This window comes from Microcaecilia unicolor, chromosome 9 (genome assembly GCF_901765095.1).
Source record: "Microcaecilia unicolor chromosome 9, aMicUni1.1, whole genome shotgun sequence".
Classification (NCBI taxonomy): Eukaryota; Metazoa; Chordata; class Amphibia; order Gymnophiona; family Siphonopidae; genus Microcaecilia; species Microcaecilia unicolor.
The window spans coordinates 76498771-76507308 of record NC_044039.1 but is presented as its reverse complement, the minus strand read 5'-3'; the positions used below and the strand labels follow the sequence as shown (position 1 = coordinate 76507308).

General features: G+C 38.1%; 1 pseudogene; it reads right to left on the bottom strand.

Annotated features, from left to right (window-relative positions):
- Positions 1-2979: 2979 nt before the first annotated feature.
- Positions 2980-4368, bottom strand: LOC115477061 (annotated as a pseudogene).
- Positions 4369-8538: the final 4170 nt, after the last annotated feature.

Sequence of the window (8538 nt, the reverse complement as noted above, 5' to 3'; positions counted from 1 at the left end):
AGAACAAACAAGTGACGGTGCCCATGAAGCAATGCTATGTTCTTTATCCTCTCCCAAATGTGCATATGCCATGTTAAGACTTCTATACAAATGGCAAATCTGGAATACAGGTGACTGGTATTGAGATTATAGGAATCAGGCTCACACATTAACTACCTACCCCTATATCCCATAGAACAGGAGTAGGAGAAAAAACAGGATTGGTAGTTGTTTGACAGGCTACATATTTTATTATCACAAGTACAACAGCCCCTACATTTGGAACTATGGTAAAGAAACAAAGAGCCCCTAAAACGTCTACCACTGCTTCTACCACTGTCAAGACCAAACCCTTGGACCAAGACAAGATTCTGGTTTCATGTGATAGATATACTGTAAGCATTTATAGGATGAATAACTCTTCTGGGCAAAGCTACCCAATGAGTAATTCCCAGGTTCTGTTTACAGGAGTCTGGCTAAACCAACTTCCTAGCTCTGTCCAGGGGTTATATATTATAAAGGAACCTGGCTGTTCTGGGCCTACACCAGAACTTTTCTTCTGTTAGAGAGAACTGGAATAAAAGTAAAGTCACTGCTGTGAAATATATTAATTTATTATATAGATAAGAAAATAGAATAATACACCCTACACTACAGCTCAGCTGTACAATTGTAGCTCCCTTATGCTGATAAGCAACTGTAGAATGTATTGTCTAACTAAAACACTGATATCACTGGTTACTAGGTTATTACACAATCCTGATTAGCAATACTGACTAGGTCATGAAGTAATACAGTTAGCAGCACATCATCCTGATCACAAAGTTCTGACTAACCCGCCTTTGCTGAGGTAAGAACCCACTAGCTAATCCCCGACTATAGGAAATAAATCTCTGTAATCCTCACCGAGCCGACTCTAGGTGGTCTCTCAGATGAAGTGGACACAGGTTTTTCCCTTTAGACTCCAGCTGTTTTCCATAGCGAGTCCCCGTGTTAGGAAACAACACAGGCTCTCTGCAGCATGCAGGATTACAGTCTCTCTGGCCGGTAGAGCTGAACCAACAGGTACTTTCTTCAGATGGTCAGTTCACAAGGTTGTGGACCACTTCAGGTCTCGCTGGTCTTCTTTTCAGCTACCCTTCTTCCAGTAGAACCAGACAAATTCTCCCTTTCTTCTTTTCTTTCTTCTTCTGTCTGTCCTCTCTGTACTTCTCTTTCTGGTTTTCGCTCTCTGGCCCCTGATTCCCAGGTGACCAGGCAGCAACCAATCAGGATCTTGTCCAGCTCCTTCCCTGAGCAAGAAAAACCTTTTTTTGATCTTCCAGTTGTTACATTGTGGTATGCATTCCTGTCTCTCATCAGACTCGCTGGCACCATGGCCTTACCCCCTGTAGCTCATCAGGGAGGTGCAAGGATCAGGTAGCCCACTGCATATCCTTGAGTTTTTTTCAGACCTGCCAGTTATTTACCACAAGCAGAGCTCTGCCACAAACAGAAAGTTGAATCTGCTTGGTCACTGAAGTGCAGGGTCTTAGTTCACAGACTCCATCTTGACATAGTTGTATATACAGGCTGAGAGCAGCAGAGTGAGACTCACAGGGAAATAGCCCTACAGTACATACATTGAATCTGTAAGTGGGGGGCACAAGGCCCCAGACTCCACTATATCTGCTCTCTCCCATATATAAATAAATACAAATATATTTCAGATAACTGTGTCTACCACAGTAGTGTACAGAATTTCCATTATATCTTATAAAGAAGGAGAGACAGAGACATAAGGCTGTATTTCTAATTATGAGAAAAAGTACATTTTATTATAAGCTTACCAATATGAACATTACAGCAATTCAAGGCAAGTCAATCAGTGTAGGCCGGAGGCTTTCTCTCAGAGAGATGACACAGGTCTTCTAACAATGAATACACAGTAGAACATCTCTGAATCTAATCAATCTTTCTGCATCTTATATATGTTTTCTATCCCATTGAAGTCTATGGAAGCCGCGTCATTTTACCTCATTAAGACCACCTCTTTAAAGTTCCTGTTTCCTTTGTTTCGGCCTGTCTTTCAGGTTCTCTCTTTTACTATCTAACTTCCTTTTATTATTGCTGAATTATGAGTATTTGCTATAAATCATCACTTTTTCTGTGTAATCAAGGTCAGTAATATTTACATGGCCTAACCACAAGTTTCGTTCACCATTACACTTCTGTATTCTTTTTACTGTTATCTGATTAAATGTCCATTAATTCTTCATGAAATATTCTATTTTACCCTAGTAACAACTTCTGGCATTCATCAGTCATGCTCAGTAGCTACATTAATCATGTTCTTATCTCATAAAAGCAATTAGCATATTTCTAGTGTGAAGCAGAGTCTATTTCCAAATTCTGCTTTCGCTTGTTAGCAAATGCTGAGCAAAGTGCAAACAATATTCCACTATACTTTGCAGTCCAGAGGCCTGGTTACACAGACATGCAAGCCTTCTCAGCTTTAATATAGGGTCACAGGTCATGTCCAGCATTAGGCTAGGAGCCCTTATATTAATAGTCCCCCCTTGAAGGCAGGCAAAAGCCGGGCCTTCACGTGTGAAGAATCAGGTGAGACTACAATGAGGTGCATTGTGTCGAGTTCCTGAACACAGAGGTGTGCATGTCGCTATAATAACCAGCCAGGGAGACTTACAAAGTAGGAGGAATAAATGGTAAAAATAAGGCATGATTAATATATGTAGAGCATGACAAATACCATTAGTAATTGTCCATTATACTTATTAGGTTAATAAAGTTAAAGTGTAATGGTTATATACATGTGGAAGGAGAGTACGGACACTACACTGTACTTTCCTGAGTTATGGCATTGTTATTGGGGTCAAGGAGAGCACTGACCTCAATGGTAACTGTGTGATCAGTGACAGCCTTAGGGGATCATGTATCATTTACCTTATCATCAAGTTTGTCTGGTTCATCAGAAGATAGAGGAGCTTTAATAGCAACCATTCATTCATACATAACATATTGTCCCAGAGGGTCTCTCTTACTTAAGGCTGATTCAACAACACGTTCAACTAATCTTCTAGCACAAGGTATAATACAGCAACCACAGAGTACAAAGATATAAAGCATAACCATAATTGCGGCTAAGATGGACAAAACCACATTTTTCCATTTCTCAAATGTAGATTCAAACTAACCAGTCCATGAAGTAGCAATACCAGAATTAGTAGCTAATTCATCAGCAAGAGAAGTAAGTCCTTGTAAGGCTTTAGTGATGCTTCCATCAGGAGCTGTGTTGTTGGGAATATACGTACAACAGTCTCCTCGTCCAATCATAACACAAACTCCACCTTCTTTTGCCAAAATCATGTCCAAGGCTAGACGATTTTCCCAAGCCATCTGGCTGGTGGCGTCAAGCTGTTCAGCAATACCTCTAACTGCATCTCTGGTGTAGTTAATGAACCTTTGCTGGTTGTAGTAAATGTAGTTGATCCAGTCTACATTTTTATTAATGCCAATTTGAGGAAACAGTGATTCAAAACCAGCTGCAATTTGATTTCGAGCTTTAAATTCATCAGGTACCCCCCTTGGGACGCCAATGGCATCAAGGTAAACATGGTGATCAAAAGAGCCATGCGGAATGTCTCTCTTGGCTCTTGATAACTGTTGGTGAGATTGTAATGCTGCAACAGTGAAAGGTATCACAAGCTGAGCAAGAGCACATTGTCCATCCCAATTAAGGGGTAAAATAGAGTACAAAGTTTTGGTACCACAATACCACCAAACATCAGCACGAGCAGTAGTAAAATCAGAAACGTTCAAATCACCACTAGCAGTTAAACTGGTGTTGCAGGAAATCAACTGTCCAGAAATAGCCACATTCTTTCTTCTTATACACAGTTCAAATTTCGTCTTCTTACTGGGTAGGTGAAAAACAGGAGGCACTCGTATCTGGTTCTTTGGTATTTCAGGAAACATTAGTGCCAAAGACTTACATGAAGCATTAGTAGTCTTGTCACCATGAAGCAAGTGCAACATACACAGAGATCCAGCATAATCATTCCAGAATCCTAAAGGAAAGGGAACTACTACAGGCTGTGGACATGAAGCAGTACATACATAACAATTAGATACTTTCAAAGACCTGGTAGTATATTTTACCCAATCAAGCCACAAGTTAGAGTCAGCATAGCCTGTTTCAATGGTAAAGGTGTCTCTAAGGCTAGAGACATTGTGAATTTGGACCGGGACATGAACTTCTGGTAAATCTGACAGTAAGGGATTTTTAGTTTTAGATTTAATTGCCTTCCTAAAAGGCTTAACCAGAACACGGAAGTGACCAACAGGATCTATGTTGGTAGCCTCAATTCCAGTGCCAAAGGTACGGTTCATGGATAGATCAACTCCTGTAAAGGTAATGGTAACAGGATTGTATCTGCCTAGAGTACATGTGTTTCATTAACTGGTCTGCGGACAATGTTATTTTTTTTTCGAAGAGGTTGGTTCCAGGCCTGATGACTACTTGTGGGATAATTAGGGCCTGTATACCACCATACATTAGACAATGAATGACATGGACTTTCAGTGTAAGTCCCAACATCTAGAAAGAAATAAGTACACAGGTAGACAAAGTATTCTGAGTAATATCTTTGCCAAGACAAATCTCCACAATCAGCAATTTGGCAAACATCAAGTTGGATAGTGACTGTTTCATTACTCGGGTTCAGAGGAATGGTCTCCTTGACAGGATAGTTACTTTCAAGATAGAACTGATCCATGTCACAATCTTCAGAGTTTCCATGAAAGTAATTAGTGTATAAAGCCACAGGAAGCAAGTGCAAGAGAGAGAAAACAACAAGCAGTACTGTTATAAACCACAGAATAATACGTAGTAATATTAAGGAAAGCGTAAGAAATCTCTTTCAGATAAAAACGAAAGTATTGCAATGGTAATAATAAAGAAAGTGTAACAAAAATATATTCTAGATTATCAGCTTCTAAATACTGTTAACAGCAGGAAGGTGGTGATTGCATAATTTCAAAAACATAAATTAGAAAGAAAAGTCTATTATCAATTGTATTTCAATCAGATTGGCTTTGTGATGACTGTAGTTCTGTCGTGAAGTCTTTCAAATATAAACATGATAAAAGCAATGATAAAAATAATAAAATATGCAAGCAGTATAAGAAAGCAAAGAATATTTCGAGGTTCAGGAATCATTATCAAGTATTGTAATGTCAGAATCTGATGATATATTTTCAGAGTCTGATGTATTGTCAAACACTGCAGCTGCAGAAGTTCCTGTCTCAGGGCTAACAATATTTGTTGAAGCAGGGTCAGTTCCTGTTTCAGGGCTGACAGTTGTTTTAGTTCCAGCTATGGAAGAAGCAGAATTAGTTAAAGTGGATTGTCAGAAGAGACAAGATCATGAAACACTCGAATATCCTTGAGATGTACCCAAGAAGAATGGTCTTGAAGTTTTACAGCAACTGTGGATAAAGCTTCAACAAGAAAAGGGTCAGGTAATGGTGTATATGCTACAGCGGTTTCACAAGCCATAATTGGGCCTTCCAGCTTGGAACAAGGTGGTGGCAGTTCTGTAACAGGGAAAGGGAAGTCATTATATACCTCTAAACTCAATATGTGTAGTATATGTACCTGTAAACTCAATATGAGTAGTAATAAGAAAGATACTACTTCATACCAATCGAAGTTCCAGACAGGTCCAAACCTTTTGCGACTAAGACAGGACACACTTTGAACTGGTCTTTGCCCAAGGAGTCGCAACACTATCCCTGGGTGAATCACTCCAGTAGTTGAAGGAATACCGTCATGCAGCGTCCCACGAGACGATAAGCTTCAGGTTTCCACTTCCAAAAGAAAACAAATAAATCACAGAAATCCCCCCATTTGTTTTTGTGGAGCAAACACTAACATCGCAAAGACGGAAAACCCTTGTTTTTATAGAAAAAATGGAAAAATATTTATAAAAAATTTAGAACACGTCTAGGCGGCATCAAGATTCACTAAAATTTAGAAAAATACTGAGAAGCGGTATAAAAAGACTACCATCGTCATCATCACTTTAGGTATATAAAAGGATGCATCCCTTGGGTGACCTTTACAAGATTCACATAGATCAGGCAAGAAATACAGTAACATATAAAGTCCTCCGCAATTGTTCTGAGCAAATTTGGAAATTGGAAATTATATTAATCACGTCCTTCGTCTGCTATCATGAATCGGGCCCTGAAACATGATAGCAGTATGGAGGAGTGTGAAGGAAAGCAAAAAGCAGCTAATGTATCTCCAGAAATCAAGTACCAATTTTGATACCTCCATTGGGGCTTAAATAGGGTTACCATATGGCTCCAGAAAAAGGAGGACGGATTGAGCCAGCCGGGTTTTACTTCCATTGCTTTCAATGGAAGTAATTGAGCCAGCCGGGTTTTACTTCCATTGCTTTTAATGGAAAGCAATGGAAGTAAAACCCAGCTGGCTCAATCCGTCCTCCTTTTTCTGGAGCCATATGGTAACCCTAGGCTTAAATAACAATTGATAAAGGAGGTAAGGAGATAATATTATGTAGTATAGGGAAGACAGAGGATATTCCTAAGGCAGACCCAAAGTAAAGGAATTGCCCTAGAATGCTACAATAATATCCAAGGATATAAGCACAAATCTTAGTAGCAGAAGTAAATGACAATACATAAGAAAACAAAAGTGCTCCATCAGGCCTATTCACAAAATACAGTGAGCATAAAATATGAAACAGACATAAGATTTAGGACAGGATGAAAAAACAATTTTCTCAGAACTACATTCAATAAACACATGCCTTTCATTTGACCTGCCACTTTTTCTTAATCCTCACAAAGTTAGTAATAATTCCAATAATATGCACACAAGTATTAAAGAAGACTCCTAAAACAATAATAGTAATAAGGTCTCAAATGCTAGAAAAACAAACTTTAAGGTTCAGTCCCACAAAACTGTACAGCAATTGTAGGCCGATGATCCTGAGGGCAGATGAGCCTATCACAGTTACTTGGTTAAACCAAGTAGTTGATATTCTTTATCATGATGATACACGATGGGGCTCAGTACCCATGGGTCTTCTTTGTGTTTTGTTTAAAGTTTCAGTGAAGACTTGCTTTGAGGCACCTTTCATATAGTCTGGCCTCCAACAGAAAAAACTGTGAATGGAAGACCTCAACAAATATTAAAAGAAGGTTCTACAAATTATATAGTATTAATTCAAGACATTACAGTCAAAGCATAAACTGAAAAGGTTACCAAAAGGAGAAAAAGAAAATGACGTCAGTTTCTTCATGGTAATAAATTTGTTGCAAACAGTCACAAGCAGACATTTAAACACTTATCCCCCCAATGTAAGGGAAACTGTTCAAACATGTCTTCTTTTTCCAATGAATAAAAGACCTGGACCATTGTTTTTGTGTGTTCAGGATACCAAATATACAGAGATAGAATAAAACATGTACCACAATTCTTCTTCAATGTGTCTTCCTTAGCAGGCTTTTTTTTTTTTTAATGAGTCCCAAAATGTGTTTGTGAAAATATTGTGTCTTAAGGTATTTTAATTCCTATGGACCATTAAAAAACAATTTACTCATTACTTGGTTAAAATAAAGAAATTCACATAATAAAACATGTTACAAGTCAGAGTTTAAAGGCTTCCACATTACAGAAAATGCTTTGTTCTGCATGTAAATTCTAATTAATGCTAAATAGTGTCAGTAACTGCTTATAAGTTGGTAATTATCAATATTGATTGGCTTCACCTAATTAAATTCTGTGCACAACTACAGAATACAACTAGATATGTGCGTGCAACTCATGTTGCACTATATGGAATCTGGGGTAACATAGTAGATGACGGCAGAAAAAGACCTGCATGGTCCATCAATCTTTTATAATATGTTGCCTAGGTTAGCAGGGCACATAAGCACCTATATACTTGAGACACATAAGCAGTTATTTGAATTCAGAAAATACCTGCACAAAACCTGTTGACATAAGGGCTATAATGTGGCTGTGTATATTTTACACTTGCCTAGGAGCAGTTGTAATGTACAGGGCTGAAGTGTAGATTTTATAACCAAAGAATGTACTTCGTGACTCAGCCCAAACACCTCCCTACCAGCATATACATACTAAAAACTTATAAAAGTACCCCTTAAGACTTTAAAACTAAAAGTAAAATAAGAGTAATTACAAATAAAACTCAAAAACAATGTGCAATAATAAATGATCAGCCTAAATTCCAACACAATGCATTTTCAAGAGTGGAAAAATATGTAGAAAAAGTGAAATGCTTTTGGAGGCAGGAAATGTCTCTGGCAAAAACATAAATATAAAATCTTTATCAGTGTAGTTGTCAGGTTCTCAGGTTCAGAGCCCGCGGGGCTGGGCTCTAATTACATAAAGATTCTTACATTCTTAAAATCATTAAATAGGCACATTACAATTATTGAAAAGCAAGGTAGAAAAAATAAAATTACATCAGTATCCAATTGTTAAGTGTAGAAGTAAAAAAAAAG